The 18,605-nt window shown below is 36.0% G+C and overlaps 1 long non-coding RNA gene across 1 annotated transcript in view; it reads right to left on the reverse strand.

Moving 5' to 3' along the window:
* The window catches only part of LOC141563330 (uncharacterized), a 348,618-nt gene that overhangs the window by 147,708 nt on the left and 182,305 nt on the right, over positions 1 to 18,605 (reverse strand). Inside the window, exon 7 of the long non-coding RNA XR_012488392.1 lies at positions 1,290 to 1,438. This is a non-coding gene — a long non-coding RNA (uncharacterized LOC141563330). The remainder of the gene's footprint in view (positions 1 to 1,289; positions 1,439 to 18,605) is intronic.

Genomic DNA, 18,605 nt, shown 5'->3' on the forward strand with positions numbered 1-18,605 from the left:
GATAAACAGCAAGCGGAGAGTTAGCCCAGAGTGGAGTTCAAGTCAACAAGCATTTCTTAGTCATCAACTATGTGAGAAGGTAAGGATAGGGCAGCTAAGTGATTGGATTGCTGGACTTAGAATCAGAAAGACTTATCTTCCTGAGATCAAACCTGGCCTGAGACATTTACTATTTATGTGACTTTGGGCAAATTCCTGATCCCTATTTGCCAGGGTTTTCTCAGAAGTAAAATAAATTAGAGAAGGAAATGGCAAACAATTCCAGTATCTTTTCTAAGAAAACCCCAAAATGGGGTCATGAAGAGTCAGATGCAGCTGAAATATCTCAATAACAGCAACAACAAAGCATAGGGCTGACATTTACTAAATTTATGATGATACTTAACACTTATGACTTTTACCTGAAGGATGTCCTACCAGGAACTCTGTACTGATGGAATTACAAGTCCAGACCTAAAAGGTACTGTGTTAGATGCAAAGAATAAAAAGACATAAGCAAAATAGTCCATGTTCTCAATAATTCACATTATATTGTCCATCTTCATGACCTCATACAGGGTCTCATACCTGAATATGGGAGTCATGAAATCATGATTTATTGTCAGTAAATGTTTGATTCACATACATATTTTATATACCTATATACCCAATTCCATAAAAATTTCTTCTCAGTAAGGTGGTTCCCCTTCCTTTAATGGCTTTCCCCACCCTTTTGTTTGTCAATTCTTACAAAATTTACTAAGGACTAGATAAAAGGAGTAATTAATCCATTTTCTTCCTTGGCCCATGGGCATTTCTATTGAGACTTTCTCAAATTTATACTAAAATAGCTAAAATAGCCAGGGGAAATCTTGATCTCTCTTAACTTGATAAGGATTTAGTTTTAAAACCAGGCTAGTAGCCAAGACTTATCAAGAGTCACAGTTCTTCTGAAGCAGAATTCCTAAAGACTCCAAAAAAAAAAAAAAAAGTTAAATTCCATTTTAAAAAAATTTATAAAAGTCACTACGATCAATACAGGGGATGCAAAGATAATTATAATCTTAGACACAGGCCTTTAAAGATAATAAAGTACTTCACTTATATGAACTTAATAGCAACCCTGTGAGATAGATCTGTACCTCAATTTCCCTCTCTGAAAATTATAGATAATAACTTTGTACTACCTACATCCCAGGACCAGGAAAGAATTTTGTAAATCTGAAAGCTCTTTTAAAAAGGAAGCTATTCTTATTCTTCTTGAGGAAGAGGATGGATTGTTCTCTTTTGAACATGAGTCAGCTACTCACCAAAGCCCCAGGGAGGGAGAGGTAACAAAGAGTTCCTTTGTCACTGAAAAAATCAGATGGCTTAGTTGAAGAGGACTGGAGAAAATAAAAGGTAATGAGCTGGAAGTCTTTGTCACCAGGAGCCTCTGGTATGTCCCTCTTCAATACCCCTAGAGAAGATGAACACAATAAATGAGCAATGAAGTCTTATTTAAAAAAAAAAAAAAAAAAAAAAACTATTCTTTACACTTCTCTAAGCACCCTACAATTTACAAGCTATTCTCTCAGCTGCCTTTAGATGTTTACAACAGCCCAAATAGGACAAAAGTTAGTATGCATATATGTATATTATACATATATAATGCATAAAAATGAGAAAACAGACTCAGGAAGGTAAAGTTGTATACCTTCATTCATTCAACAAACATTCACTAAGTACATGCTTAATTACAATGTAGGGCATTGTTACATGCTAGGAGACATACAAAATTAAAATAATTGTCTCTGTCCTCATATAATTTAATTTTCTTATTAGGTAATAACTCAAATATCCATAACATACTTTATACTTTTGCACATTTGAAAACATAATTGGTTGGGAGAGGTCTGAGGGCAAACATTTGCTCCAGCTTCTCCTCCTCCAGTCAATTCTACACATCTGTTCCAGTTTATTTTTCTTAACAGAGATAACAATAATATACAAGATTACCAGGTAAGTATGTACACTAGAGACTAGCAAATACTAACGAATTGAAAGTTTAAAAAAGAAGATCTGCCTCAGTGACTAGAGGAACAGAAAAAGCTACATGGAGTGGGTAGGACTTTAAAGCTTTAAAGGACAGCTGAGAATTTAATTTAATTTAATTTAATTATCAGGCATAAGGAATAGGATAGGCAAGAAAAATGGGCAAAGAACCTGAAGGTAGGGGATGAGTGAAGTAATTTACCTGGAGCACAGTGAGAGAAGTTTATAGAAAAGACTGTCCAGATTGTATAGTTCCTCAAATGTCATGTCAAGGAATTTGAACTTTACTTGAGAGTCTCTGGACATTATTGTGAATATTATTTAGGGAATCTCTGAATATTAGTGTGAAGTTATCAAAACTCTACAGAAGATGATTCCAACAAGGCTAAAAAGAGTACACTGAAGGGGAATAGGAGAGCACATGGTAATGGGAATATCTGTTAGTAGGTCATTGCAATAGTCCTGGCAATTGATGATGAAGAATTGAATTAGGGCATAACAATCAATCAACCAAATACCATGAAGTATTAGCACTCACATGCTGGGGATACAAATGTAAAGAAAGAAACAATCCTAACTCCTAACTCCTAATGCAAGAGACTATTAAGTGATATGTAAATATAAAATAAATATAAAGAGAATAGATACAAAGTAGTTTGGGATGGAGGACCCTAGAAGGTGAAAAAATATAGAAAGGATTCATATAAAACTTAGTTCTTACAGAGACTGAAGAGAGACACATATAGTTAAGATTTAAAGGACTTGGTAAAAAATATATAGAGATAGATAGATATAGCTATGGATATAGATATAGATATAGATATAGATATAGATATAGATATAGATATGAGATAAAAGTTTGTAGATATTCATAGATAACACTAAGATTCTAAACAAAGGAGATTTACTTAGGATCTCAAAACTGGTAAGTCGTGGACTCAGGATTCAAATCCAAGTCTCTGGACTATGAATACTATATCTCACTCTACCCCTATCTTAACTGGATTAAGGATATTTCCTTCTCCTCAATAATCAATCTTATGAACTAGTTTCAAATATCTCCTTTTTGGGTCTCCCATAGCTTTACATAATCCCAATTCTGAGTACCTTAGAATTGAAATACACTTCTCTAGCTTCTGAAGTCAGTCTAATTTTCTCAGAAAAGAGATTAGTTGAGTAATTGTTATAGATAGGCTAAAGAGGAATAGTAGGAAATCTGGAAATGTATTCCCCTTTACTAACTCCCACTACAAAATCTATTAGACTCCCTATTCCTAGCTAGTCTAATAACTTCCAGCATCTTCCCATTCTAATATAGCCAAAAACTTCTGCCAGATTCATCTTCCCAGTGGACATTTCTGGTCACATCAGTCTGAAGCTCAAAAACCTTAATTGATTCTCCATTGCTGAGTAAATATAGTCAAAAGATCTTTCTCTGTCATTCAAAACCCTCCACAATTTGGTACCAATCTATCTTTCAAGGCTCATTGCACACTAGAGAGGTGCCCATCAACAGACAATTACAATACCATGAGACCTATATGAAAACCAAGTTTATTATAAGGGAAATGTACATGCATATGGAGCCTAAAAGTCTTTACAGAAATTTACATTTTTATAATAACAGGACAAAGGGAGAAGGGGATACTAGAAAGCAGTGTAATATGGGAGGAGGAATAGTGTAGCAAATGTTGGAAAAAAGACAAGACCATTCCCCATGAGGAGGAGCCAGGTAATGGCAAAAACAACATTTTTTTCCCTCAAGAACTGTAGACTATGAAGATTAGAAGTTCAGCTTATCTGCAAAGGACTCCAGCTGTATATGTATTATCCCAGTCTTGGCACAGACTGACTGCCACCTGACAAGCCTGTCTTGCCTCTGACAAGCATGTCTGAAAACATACAGATTGGGGTACAACAACAAATTTTGTCAACTCAGGGGGAACTTCATCCTTGATACATTCAGGGCTTCCTGCATACCTTGGGTCCAGTACTTCTGGAAAAAATGGCAACTAACACAGCATCTCAAAAAGACAAGCTCAGGAGATACCTTAACAGCACTCAACATGCCTTATGTTTCAATCAAACTGAATTGCTCATCATTCCCATATTTTCTCATCCTTTAACTCTTTTTATATCATTCTTACTTCATAAAGGCACCCCCACAACCACTATCCAACTCTACCTCTCATCCAGTCCTATCCAAGAATCAGATCAAATATTCACAAAACCTTCTCTGATTCCCCCAAATGAAAGCAGTGTCTCTTTCTTTTTACTGTGTATCTCTGTTATGGCACATATTTCTTCCCATATTGTATTATATGCATGTCTTATTTCCTCCTTGAGATAGTAGTAAGACCATACAAGGATGAGAGCTGTAACAATATTTTATCAATAGCTGAAACAATATTTTATCAATAACAATATCTATTAACAATATCTATTAACATCAAATCACATGCTTTTCTCTTTAAAGTCAAGATATATTCTATGAAATGATCATCTCAGATGATATTTGGGGGTCAGGAAGGATTTGGACCCTTTTAGTATCCACTAAAAGGAGATCATTAGCTAGATGACAGGAATTCAGACTACAGCATCTCAGTATGGGCAATTTAGGCTTCCTTAAAGGTTTCCCTTTTCTCATCAAGACCAGTTCCCTGTAATTGGTGGCTTATAATAAAGTCACAATTACAAATGTGGGACTAGGAGCAAGCTCTCCACCATCCAAAGCCGGTCATTGATCTGTCCATAGAACTAGGTATGGTAATAATTATACTGTATATAGAAATAGTGTGATACAGTAATAGGAACTGATGTTTTCCTAGGACTTTAAACATTACAAGATCTTATTCTTATAATATTCCAATGAGGTAGGACTGATCAGTATTATTATCCCCATTGAATAAATTAATAAACAGAGTCTCAAAGAAATTAAGTAATTACCAATGAGCACATAGCTAGTGAGTCATATTTGGAGCTTGGACCCTTGTCTTCTGATCTATATCCTAGCAGTCTTTCTTCAAATAAATCATGGGAAAGCCATATAATACTGAACCTCAGTTGTGTCACCTGTGAAATGGGATTAATAATCCTTATACTAGTGGCCTCACTGCTTATTAAGAGAAAAGTGATTTTGTAAAGCTAATCATGCTATAGAAATGAGAACTGCAATTAATTGATATCATTTTGCTTGTCTTCTCAGTAGCTGGGGAAGTTAAAGGAGAAGAGTGAGAGGAAAGGAAAGAATTTGGAACTCAAAATTATTACATTATTGTTACAAAATTATTTAAAATAAATATATTTATTATTAAATTATTTAAAATGGAATAAATTTTTTAACAAAAGTTTAATGTGAAAGAAAAAGAGAGAGAAAGAAAGAAAGAGAGAAAGGATAGATGGAAAGAAGGAAGGAAGGGAGGGAGGGAGGAAGGGAGGAAGGAAGGAAGGAAAGGGAGAGAGGAAGAGAGAGAAAGAAAGAGAGGCAGGGAGAGAGAGAAAGGAGAGAAAGAGAAAGAAGGAAAGAAAGAAATAAAGAGAGGGAGGGAGGGAGAGAGAGAAAGGAGAGAAAGAGAAGGAAGGAGAGAAAGAAAGAGAAAGAAGGAGAGAAAGAGAGAAAGAAAGAAAGAAAGAGAGAGAGAAAGAAAGAATATAAAGAGAAAGAAAGAAAGAAAGAGAAAGAATTATAGAAAGAAGAAAGAAAAGAAAAGAAAAGAAAAGAAGAGAAAAGAAAAGAAAAGAAAAGAAAAAAAGAAAGAAAGAAAGAAAGAAAAGAAAAGAAAAGAAAAGAAGAGAAAAGAAAAGAAAAGAAAAAAAGAAAGAAAGAAAGAAAGAAAAGAAAAGAAAAGAAAAGAAAAGAAAGAAGAGAAAGGAAAAGAGAAAAGAAAAGACAAGGAAAGAAAGGAAAAGAAAAGAAAGAAAGAAGAGCTTCTACACTATAGCAGTTGTCAAGGATACAAAACTTGCAAACAGAGGAACCTGAGACTAGCAGCCAGGATTTCTGTTTGCCAGTATGGTGGCTCTGTCCAATACATATTGACATTCATCAAAGTATTTTCGAAAAGACCTCATCTCTATTCTGAGCTGCATCTAATTTGAGGAAGAGGAGGATAAGTCATATATATATAACATAAGATTTCTTTAATATGTTGATTTATTTTCCTAGGTTTTTTTTATTTTTATTTTTTTAAAAAAATTATTTGTTAAAAGGAATGGTTCTAGGAGAGAAGAGCAGGAGAGTTACAGAAGAACATGTAAACAATATAAAAAAGGAATGATAACAATAAAAATCTGTTGCTTTTTAAATGCCCCTCCAGACATTTCTCTGTCAGACTTAGTTATTGAGTGCAAAATAATAGATAGCTTCCACTTGTTGTGTCCCCACAATCCTCTGTCCTGGAGGATTACTGAGTTGAAAGCCAATGGAAGTCAACATCCAGTGTGTGGGCACGCCCCCACCTTCTCTTTTTTGCAAGGAAGGTTGCTATGGAGACCAAGCAAAGAAATAGCAAAGGAGCAACTGGAATGGCTGTAATTAATTTAAGGTATTAAAAACAATTAAAATTGTATTAAACCAAGTTCAAAGTGAGCAAACCAATCACATCAGAAACACACAAAATGAAATCATTCTTTGGGTAGTTGGAACAGGCACCCTGGCTATGTTCAAAGACGGATTGGGGGAGGGGGCAAAGGGGGGAGAAGGGGGAATAAATCATTGCACAGCATTCAGAAACAGCAAAACATGTAACCTAATTTATCTAATGTTTCTGAAAACAAGACAGTTCTTCAATAAATCTGTTTCCTCTGGAGCATTTTTTTCTTGGTTAAAAAGCTGAAGGATAGGAAATTACTGCTTGTCAATTATGCTGGTCCACATTTCTTTATCATTCACCTGTGCCATCCACCTAAGGCAAATAATAATAAATAGCTGATATTTATATAGTGCTTTAAAGTTCGAATAGTTTCTTACAGGAATCACATCATTTAAATTCTACAGGTACTACTACCTCCATTTTGCAAGTGAGACTCAGAAAAGGAAACTAACTTGCCCAGAGTCATCTATAATAACTCTTAGAGGTAGACTTTGAACACAAATGTTTCTGATTCCAAATTCAGTACTCAATTCATTATTCTAATTTATCTTTCAAAGAAATCAACAAATGGCTATGGAGGTTACATTTAATCAGCTGTCATTGGCCAGGCAAGAATTAACCAATGATATTGTGAGATGAAGTTAGGGTAGGTACCTGACATCAGGAGGGAAAAGAATCAAAGAACATTTTTTAGTTTGACTTTTGTGTCAAAGATCAAATTATAGCATTGAAGTGTGGATAGGGGACAGACTAAGAGAGAGTGTGAATATTGAGTTAAGTCACAGGATTTGACTTTAAATTTGGAAAGGATTTGAAAGATTTGACTTCATGATTTTATACACAATTAAACTAAGAATGATAGAAAGAAGTTATTTGCCTATGATAACACATCAGGTAAGTAATAGAATTGAGATTCAAATTCAGGTCTTCTGGCTCTAAATTCAACTATAGAGTCTATTAACCACACCAGTCAAAGACCAAACAGAAGAGCTAAGATGGCTAAAATGACCAAACAGTCAACATAAGTCACAATGGGTGAGGAAAATAGGAGTATTCTAAAAGCTCTGAGGTAGCAACTCAATGAGTTTGCCATGCTCAACACATGCTATAATGGGACATTTCCTTTAGACCTTAGTTTCACATGGCATCCATAATTTCATTCAATTCCTTACAGGAACAATTTTCAGGATACTCAGAGCCACACAATGATTGAAATCCTCAGATATGAAATGGAGATCTATTGTTTTATTAGACTTTAAAGGGCTCCAAATATTTTCTGTATCTGAGTTATAATTCTCTGTGCTCATCTTTTCTTTCCTTTCTTTGCCATGATGAATTTGGAAGGAAGAGAAAACAGGAGTAAACCTATTTGTGTACACAAAGTACCCAAGGGGAAAGATCTGCCTTTCGAGTACAGTCTTGAAAATTTTTGTTATTGTTTAATTACCTCAGTTGGGTCTGACTCTTCATAATCCCATTTGGGGTTTTCTTAGCAAAGATACTAGAGTGACTTGCCATTTCCTTATCCAGATCATTTGGCAGAGAAGAAAATTGAGGCAGACAAGGTCCATATAGCTAGTAAGTATCTGAGGCCAGATTTGAATTCGAAGATGGATCTTCCTTACTTCAGATTCAACACTCTATTCACTGTACTACTTAATTGTGCAAATTTAACAAACTGGCAAATTTATGCCCCTAAAAATCAAAAATAGCACCAGAGTGGCATGTACCCAATCCATGCTACTATGAAGGAAAAAACAAGAAAGCAAAGAATGAAACAGAAGTTTAACTATGTAGGTACATTATCATGCCTATCTGTTTCAGTAGCCTTCAAAGCATAAAAACCTAAGAGAAAAAAGTATTTTACTAAAGTCTAAAACAGCAAAATAGTGATCCAGTGGCTAAGGCACATAGAGTTTCTTAGTCTATCAGTAAATATTGACTGATCACGTACTACATTATCAGGGCAATACTAGGCAAAATATAAAAAATATGTAAGGTCTAATAGTATTGGAGAGATGACATTATTATGTTAAAGGAGAAAGAATTCTGGTCTGGGACCTATACTTATTGAACAAGATAATATTTAGTCATGATTCAGTAGTAATTCATCTTATTTCATTTGAAAGATGCCAGCCAGTCCCTCAATGGTTAAAGCTGTTTCTGGTCTAAATGTATCACCTAGAGTCAACTCTTGCCATCTTTGAAAGGCAACATGAAATAGTAAACAGAGTTCTAAACTTGGAACAAGAAATATTCAAGTTCAAACCCCAACTCTAACAGACAAAACACTTAGATTCTTGTCTTCGCTCTTTTAACAAATAACTGACTTTGAGCCAGAAATATTGGATTCAGGTCTTATCTTTGACACATTTCATCTGTATTATCCTGGCTAAGTCATAATTTCTCAGTCTCTAAGCTATGGTCAAGTGTTCACCTTCAGTTTCCTCACCCAGTTCACTAGACCAATTATCACAATTTTGATCCCTACCCATATTCTCTAACACTTCCCCCAGATCAAAGTTTTAACACTCTTTACTTATGTCCAGAAAAACAGAAAAAGAATATGGAAGGCAGCATCTAATAAGTACCAAAAACAGTGGTATAAAGAATAAATTGTACTAGAACTCTAGCAAGGCTGGTAAGAATCTCCGTGGACTAGGGAGGGCTTCACAAATGAGCTGATATTTGAGCTGGATTTTGAAGGATGAGTTTGATTTTATGATGTAAGAAAGAAAGGAATCTGAAGCAGTGAATAATTTAAACAAAGGAAAGGAGTTTGCAAAGCAAACTCACCAATCAAATGCTTGGCATCTGGGCTCTCATAGATGAAGGAGCTATGTCCCTCATTCTGTTGGGAAAAATTCTTTGGGCCACAGTTAAAATGTCAAGCATTGAGCTGCCTTTAAAGAGGCAAGCTAGCTCACCACTTAATTAGCCCACTCCCTAGATATATTAAATACAGATGTCCCGGTTCAGGAGATGAGATTTATCAACCATATGAAGAATAAAATGAGTGATATAAGAGCCTACACCAGCCTCTTGCCTGCAACTCCATAAGGGAGATGAGAGTGGCAATTAACAACTCCTACCCCTCCTGAAACCAAAGATGAAAGATCTGCTTCTGGAGATATATTCGACCCTCAGCATAATTTATTAGAGTGAACAAACATGGTACAGAAGAGAAATGTGTTTTTAAGTTATGATTTTTCCAAAGAATAGCCTCAGGCCTCCCAATAAACTACATTCACCTAATACCTACCTTAGATTTCTAACCTTTGGAAGACAAGAAATGAGATTTTAAAACAGAATCAGTGGGAGGGAACACATACCTCAGGGTTCATTCAGGGTTAGAATAAGAGTGTTTTTCTCTGGTTATACTCAGAAAAATAAAATGTTATATCTTGAAGAAAGTTAACAGATTTTCTAGTATAGTTCCATCATTTTATTATTGATGGGGAAACTGAGGCCCATAGAATTGAAATGACTTGGCTAAGGTCACAAAGCTACTGCGTATCAAAGTTGAGAATAGACCCCCCCCTCCAGTGCTCTTACCAAGACATTATATTCCTTTGGATCTCAAAGGCTTTCAGGGAAACCCTTCACAAAAAAACAAGTAGTCCTGGAAGGGATAGCATCTTAAAACAATTAACACCTTATTGGGCCAGCCAGAATAGCTGTCAAGATGGATAAGCAATGGAGAAAGGTGTGAGGAAAGGGAAGGTGAGTACCTTGGGAGGGCACTAAAGACAAATGGAGATATTTTCAAGGAGCAACACTATTGTATGCTGTTATCATCTATGTAGTAGCACAGTCAGACCACACGAGGTGCTCCCCACTGAATACAGCATCTTTAGCAAGTCTATCACTATTCCCAATTATGAGTGCCCAGCTCTAGGATTATTCCTTGGAAATTTGGGGTCTTGTGCAGGCAGTCAATCAATCAATAAACATTTATGAAGCACCTACTAGTTACTAAGCAATAGAGACACAGCATGTACATATGTAATAAAACACAGAACACATACAATAGACAAAAAGGCAACCATGGGGTTGAGAAAGTACTAGCAGCTGGAGGGGGAGAATGGGGACTGAGAAAGGCCTCAGGCAAAGAAGGTGATGTTTGAGCTGAGTCTTGAAGGAAAAGAGGCAGAAATTGGTGAGATTCAACAGATGCCTCAGGGCACAGGTCCCCACTTGTCTCCAAAACCAGGCACCTCCTGCCCCATGCTGTTAGCTTCTTGGAGTTTGTGACCATGTTCTTCCATTCCAAGATGTTTACTCAAACGAGCACACTTGTAAGGTTGCAGAAAATGTGTTTTCTATTCTCCTTTTGGGGTTAAAAGGATCAACCTCATTCACAAGGAAGGTAGTGAACCACTTATAATCACACACCCTCCACTGGGGAGTATTAAAGTGACATTTAGCAACATTTAAGCCTCTGAAATGTGGTGGCTGCTCTAAACATGATATAATTGCTGTAGCATTGATCTCAATAATTAACATGGAAAAATGGAAACAGGATGAACAACCTCCAGGAACCTGCCAAAGCCCAGATAGGGGAAAGGGTGGAACAAGCAAGGAGGGAGAGAGGGAGAATATAAATCTGCTTTCAAGGCAGGTTAAAAAAGAAATATAAAGCCCCTTTCTTAAGATCATAGATTTAGGACTGGAAGAACTACAAATAAAGAAACTGAGACGCAGAGAGGGTAACTTGACTAGATATAGCAAACAGGAGTCTGAGGTGGGTCCTAGGCTGTATTAACCACATCACATGCTTCTCAAAAATGTTTTTAGTCCACATGGTTTTCACCAGCCATTCCCCAGAGTCAGGAAGAAAGGAAATGAGCATTTATTAAACACCTACTATTTTATCAGCAGGACCAATCCTATGAGATAGATGTTATTGTTAGTTGCCTCAGACAAACATCAAGTGACTTTCCCAGCAGGAGGTAGGATTTGAATCCGAATCTTTTAAACGGGTCTGATACAACAGCACTTCTCTGCCTAAAGTTTGCCATAAGGACAGGAGTTTTAATAATTTTAAATTTCCCGAAATAAAAGTATGCTGCATTAAGAGGTCAAATCTCCATCACAAAAGGTCTTTAAGCAGAAGCAGATAAACAGAGCACTTAGCCAATGTGTGATAGAATAGATTCCTGTTCAAGAATTAGATGTACCTTGAAGTTCCTTAAAAAAAAAAATCTGAGTTTCCGGAATCAGTGATTCTCTGATCTACGGCCCTCAGGCCCATCTCTTTCTAGTGATGATCGACCTCTCAGCTCACATCCTCTTCCAGCCTCTCAGCCAGAACCATGTTTGTCTTTGTCACAGAGCAGCAGGAGTGGAGCCACGGCCAGATGGACTTATGATGGCTTGTAGAGCTTTAACCAATCAAGCATAAGCAAGGTCTTGCCCAGTGGGAGCCAGAAATCTGTCTAGACAAGTTGCCTAAGTGGAGCTGAATCAATATCTGATAAAGAGGACCCAGGGGGGAATGGAGAGCCAGAGGGAAAGAGTCCAGACACAAAGAAGACAGTGGGAGTCCAGGGTAGATCCCAGTGGACATCCAGAGAGGAACTGAAGTCAAGAAGTTGAGATATGAAGGAGTCGGCCTCGAAAAATTGTGGGCAAGGCTTTGTATGTGTCTGAGGTTCAATTTTCACACCTGGCATTCCATCATCTGTGAGCCATTCTGGAGTGCAGATACTCTGCTAGTCCTAAGTAAAGTCCAGACTGTCTTAGATCCCCTGATTCTGACTTCTCGTGGCCCAGATTCTGATCTTCTTTGTTCATGGCCATACTTCATATTTATTGCACATGCTTCATCAATAACAATAATGTTATTTTTCAATTAGGCAACATTTATTAAATGCCTATTATGAGGTAGACATTATTGGGCACTAGGGAAACAAAGGCAGAAATGAAATTTTTCTTGTAGTTGGCAAAATTCTTAAACACACACACAAATACACACACACACACACACATATATATTATATAAATATACACTACCTCTCACAATAAAATGGAAGCATCTAAACTCTGTGAGAGCAAACACTATTACATCTTTGTCTTTTTATCATCAGCCCCTAGCACATAGTGTCTGGTATATAATAGGTACTTAATAAATGCTTGTTGACTGATTGACTTCTTTATAACTGCAAAATAGATGATGCAAAAGTTATTATCCTTATTTTATTGATGTTTAAAGTAAGACTTAGAAAGATAGATGTACCTGGGATCTAATGTTACACATGGCAGAACCTGACTCAAACCCACAAATTGTTTCTAATTAAATCCAATGCTTTTCAGTGTTTCCAATCCTAGCCTGATATATGTGATTTATTCCACCATATCTCTAGTTTTTAAGAGGAAGAATGGAAGAATGATGGAGTTTTTGAGTACCCTTAATAAAATTCTAAAGAGCTTTGTTTCTCATAGTCTGTGGTATCTAGCACATATCAACAATCACCCACTTTATTGTCAGGCCTGGACAGATCTGGACAGGACAAAACTGGACTTCTACTTCAGTGCCATATTGGTAAGGAACTTCTATCAGAAAAACCTCTCAGCTTCTCTCTTCTTACTCTTGTAAAGACTATTGAGGAAAGTAAGATCTATGGGGAAAGTAAGGTCTATGGGAACAAGAGATATCTCTATGATTCTTAGAAGCTCCCGGGACTGAACAGGGATTATGATACTTCTGGTAAGAAATCCTGAAAGTTTTGCTTTAAAATTTTTATGTTCATTTTTAATGCACATTCTTAATTATTTTAATAAAAATATTTGTTTTATCAATATGGTACAATGATCAACTGTGAATGACTTCGCTATTCTCTGCAATTCCAAAGGCAAATGCTATCTGCCCTAGAGAAAGAAATGAGAGTCTGAATGCAGACTAAAGTATATTTTTTTACTTTTTTATTATTCTTGATTTTTTTTTGGTCTGCATTTTTTTTACAATCTGGCTAATATGGAAATGTTTAGGAAAAGTGCATACACATAATCTATATCAAATTGCTTGCCTTCTCAATGAGGATTGAAAGGAGGGAAGAAAATATATGAAACAAATTTTTTAAAAATGTTAAAAAAACTTTTTGTTTACATATAATTAGGAAAAAAATAAATTAAAAAAATTTAAAGTAGAAAAGCTTTCTTTTCAATAATAAGGTCTCTGAGTGGGGGAGCATATTATTTTTGTGTGTGTTAAATACATCTAGAGGAAGGTTCCTGTTTGAAGCAGGAGCCTATAATCAGGGTATCACCACTCACCTGGTGGTAGTTTATTCTAATTTTCGTCTCTTACTCAGTGCCCTTGAGATAGTGAAAGTATTTTTTTTTCTGTCTACCACAGAACCTCTGTCTCAGAAGGTTATGTGATTTCCATTCTCTCAATTCCAACAGCTATAGCCCTTTGGAAAAAAAAAATTCGATAACTGAATTTCAATATAATTGGTTTCCCTGACAATTCTATAACATTTTATTTATTCATTTAAAAACATTATTCTGAAACAGGGTCTATAGACTGCACTAGACTGCCAAGACCTCCATAAAACACACAAAAACTGCTAAGGATCCTTATTCGTGGCCTAGACCTGGGCAAAAACTCTATTGGTCTTAGTTCCATTGAGAGTTTTAAGGTTATCAAAACTTTACTCAGGGCATAAAGGGAAAGGTAAAATAAAATAAATGCTTTACATATACTTGTCAATCATTGAAGCAGATGTTTCTTAGTCTCTTAGAATCACAGATTCTCAGAATTGGGAGGAATCTTGATGTACACCTGAACAAGAACCTCAACTATAACACATCCAATTAGTAATAACCTGGATTTCATTGAAAGTCCCCTTTTACTGAACCCATCCAGTGAAGAGAAACACTTTACTTCCTGCAACAACCAATTACTCTCTTGGTTAAGTTGTTAGGTAGTTGTTATTGATGTTGTTGTTTTCCTTAAATCAAGCCTAAATCTGCTTCACAATTTCTGCCAATTCTTCCACAATCTACCTCCTAGAATGGGGTTCTTGCTCTTGCTCTATGATCACCAGATAGTAACTGGTAGAAATGGGGCTTGACTCCAAGTCTCTTTCCATTATGCCCCATTGCCCGTGCTCTTAGAATAGACCAGCAGCTAATTTAATAAGTTTATTCAAACCAAGATGTTAATGAGTAGAAATATGCCATTGGGAAAGATGCCAGATACTTTCCTTCCCCCTCACATATCAGCAGGTAGCATTGAACAGTAATCTTCTACAGCTAATGCCCTTCTCCTTCTTACATACTTACAAAGACTCAACTAGTTGTATGACCTTAGACATAATGAAAATGCTATTTTTCTTCTAATTGTTTCATTGGTATCAGATTGTTCTCTCTAATAGAGCATAAACTTCTGGAAAACAGACAAGGAGTTGAGGATCATAAAGCTAATAAAGATCCTAAAGACCATTTAGTGTTAGAAACTGTGGCTCAGAGGTTAAGTAGTTTGCCTAAGATTATATTAAGCAGTCAGTTAATAAACATTTACCAAATGCTTACTATATATGTGGAGATACTAAAGGATGCAAAATACCTGCCTTCATGGAACTCATAATCTAATAGAGGAAACAACAAGCTAACATATATGGGTAGGAAAGTGTCAAATCAAAGTCAACCCCTCTGGCTCCAAAATCAGGGCTCTTTTCATGTTTTCATGGTATCATTCAGCCTCTCATTCAATAATTTCTTTCTATCTCTTACCCACGCAGCACATGGAAATCTACTGAGGATTTCCTCTTGATTTTTTTTTGCTAGAAGGGAGAATGAAATTTCAGAGGAAAAGATGGCAGGTATCTTACTGCTTAAAATGTGAGAATTATATGGGTATGTGGAAATAAGACTAAGGGTTCCTTTCCCTCCCAACCCCTATATTACTCTATGGTGTTTTTAGAAGAAAAGTTTTTCTGCTTATAGGAAAGTAATTTGTTCTTTAGAGCCCAATATAAGGTACCAGAAAAATGGAGGGAAATAACCCCATTCCTCTCCATCTTAATATCCATTCCCCAAGCAGCCCTGAGGCAGGATACAAAACAAAATATTCTTGATAATACAATATTATTCATTTTCTTCTGCTAACCTTCCTAAATATGATGTTCCAATGGATTTCATGGGTTTCTATCCACCTCTCTAGTTGCTTTCTACTTTCTGAACCAATGCACACTGTCTCTTTAGCTAATGGCTTTCTTATCTTATCACAACAAAGGTTGTTTGTGCAGGAGCTACAATTTAGATAGATCCATACACAGACATATCTGAAAATAAAACTATCCCTTGATGCCTATATGTAATTTCAGCAGAGCAACTACCCAGAAACAGTGGTGTGTGTGTATGTACAGAAATATTAATGTGCATGTGGCAGTAACACAATCAATCACTTTTGAAGGGCATATTTCCCCCAGAGAAAAGGTTTAAGGAAACTAACAAGCAGGTTTAATGAAAAATTTTAAGTTTATTGATTGAAATCTGTTGTGTTTTCTTACAATTTGAGAACACATCATTTTTTTATATTAGGTGCTTGGTTTACAGTTTGTTTAAATGAAAGGTCTCTGAGAAATAAGAAAGTTTAACAGAGACCCCTCACTCTCCACTGTAGTGGATATGTTTCTTTCCCTATTGAATTTATGATGAATTACCTTTTAAATAGGAAGCCCACCACTGTTTAGCTGGGAATGATTTTCCTCTTCATGAGTAAAGGAGCTTCTTCACTAAATATTGTACTTTGGGGGAAGGAATTTTCCCTCTTTACTTTTCTATTGCTTTTGTGTTACGAGTTTTTTTTAACATAATCATAAGCTGTTTTAGAATACCAGAATTGGAAGGAGCTACAGAGGCTACCCAAAACAATCCCTTACCTGAAGCCAGAATGCTCTCTATAATACTGCTAACAAGTAGTCATCCAGCTTATGTTGGAACACCTCCAGTGAAAAGGAACTCATTACCTGACAAGAAAGCTTATTTTATCTTCAAATAGTTTTGTGTAACTGTTAACACATTCTTCTTCATATTGAGCCAAACTCTGCTTTCTTGTGTAGTATTATAGTCCCTCAAAAACACATATCAGCCCCCAGAAAGCTAAGCTAGATTTAAGGAACTCTTTGACTCTGTTCAAAATAATTTATGAGTCCATGTATTTATTCTTATTAAGCAAGAAAATGACATATTAGTTTAAAACAAAAGATATTTTACCAAATAGCATAGCAAGAGGGAGCGACTAAGTGATGCAATGGACAGAATGGAATCCAGAAGACTTATCTTTACCTGGCCTCAAACATTATCTGCATGACCCTGAGCAATTCGCTTCAGTTTGTTTTTCTAAGTTTCCTCATCTATAAAATAATCTGGAGAAGGAAATGGCAAGCCACTCTGTATCTTTGCCAAGAAAACATCCAATGACGTCACAAAGAGTCGGACACAATGATGAATGATAGCAATAACAAAGCAAGGTGACTAAAAAAAGGTTCCCCATGCAAACATGAAGTATGCTCTTCCAGAATTTATCACATAACCAGTGGGGGAGGGTACACAAGTTTTGACCTATTGAAAATAGATATAAACGTGAAGGGTTCACATGAAGAAAATGTATCAATTTTTGTGAATTGCAGGTATACACATAGAGCATTTCATCACATTGTTTTTTGCTGTTTTCTCCTGGATGTCACCTTGGGCATTGCATCCCTACTTATTAGCACTTTACTTCTATGCGAGGTACCATCTTTTCTGATTTAATAATCACTGAGCTGCTCTCTACTGTTGCCTATTCTTCTTTAGGACCATCTGTTGCTCTCTGCTACCATCTGCTGGGTGTAATAGCTAGTATCCTCTCTCAGGGAACTACAATACTCTTTAACTGTTTAGATAAGATCATGAGTTATCCTAATCATCATAATCTGCCTGTCCAGTCAGGCAACTGGAAAAAAAAAATTCATAATTCCCTGGACCTATTCTTTTTTTTTTTTTTAACCGAACTTGCTCCTCTTCAGCTTTCTTTGACTCATTTAGTCTAAGTCTCATTTGAGTTATGGACAGATATCCTTTCTAGGTTATATCAACTCCCCAAGCAAATATTTTTCAAGATTTCTCATTAGTAAACTGCAAAGAAACTAGTTAAATGAAACTGGAGAGATTACTTTCTCTGTGACCATCCCTGCTATACCAAAGTATATACAGTACCATTGGGCATCTAAGTCTCTCGAACTCTTGTGTTTGTTTTCCCCACCTCCCTCTCCTCAGGGCAGCACTTTCTTGCAGACATCCTCTTCATGTGTTTTAAAATCTCTCAAGTCTTGATTTTCTAAGTGAACTCCTAGACCCACTTCCTGGGAACATGACAAAGAGCTTTAGGTAGATTCAGATTCTGTACAAATTTGTACTTTCTTGCAAAATGAGCCACAACTAAGTTTTTGTATGTTGAGATTCATAGCTTTTGATATAAAAAAAAATTTTTTAAACTTCTACAAATCACAAAAACTAGACTGAAAAGGGTTGATGGACTTTACATTCTCAATAACAAAATGTCTTTTATGACTTATTATCTTTTCATATTACCTTCCAGCCAATCACAACATTGAACTTTCTACATTTGTAACTTCTCTTGCTATTAGTTCTTCTATTTGAGACTAATCAGAAGATTAATAATCCCTTCTTCAGTAATAGAATTTCAAATACTTGAAGACAGGGATAGTTCCCCCTACCTCTAAGTCTCTTCTTTTGACAAAACATACTCATTTCGTTCAACTGTTCTTCACAAGTTTCCAGATCTTTCCTCATCATGGACAACGTAATGTAATTTGCTTTTATACTTATTCAAATATATTGCCCCAAATTTAAAATAATGTTCCAGATAGAGCCTAAGAACATTGAGACTTCCCTTGGTACACGATATTTTCATTAAGCAATGTAACATCACATTAGCTTTTGTGGAACCCAGCAATCAAAAAAATTCCCCAAAGCTTTTTTCTCATG

The sequence above is a fragment of the Sminthopsis crassicaudata genome, chromosome 3, assembly GCF_048593235.1.
Source record: "Sminthopsis crassicaudata isolate SCR6 chromosome 3, ASM4859323v1, whole genome shotgun sequence".
Lineage (NCBI taxonomy): Eukaryota > Metazoa > Chordata > Mammalia > Dasyuromorphia > Dasyuridae > Sminthopsis > Sminthopsis crassicaudata.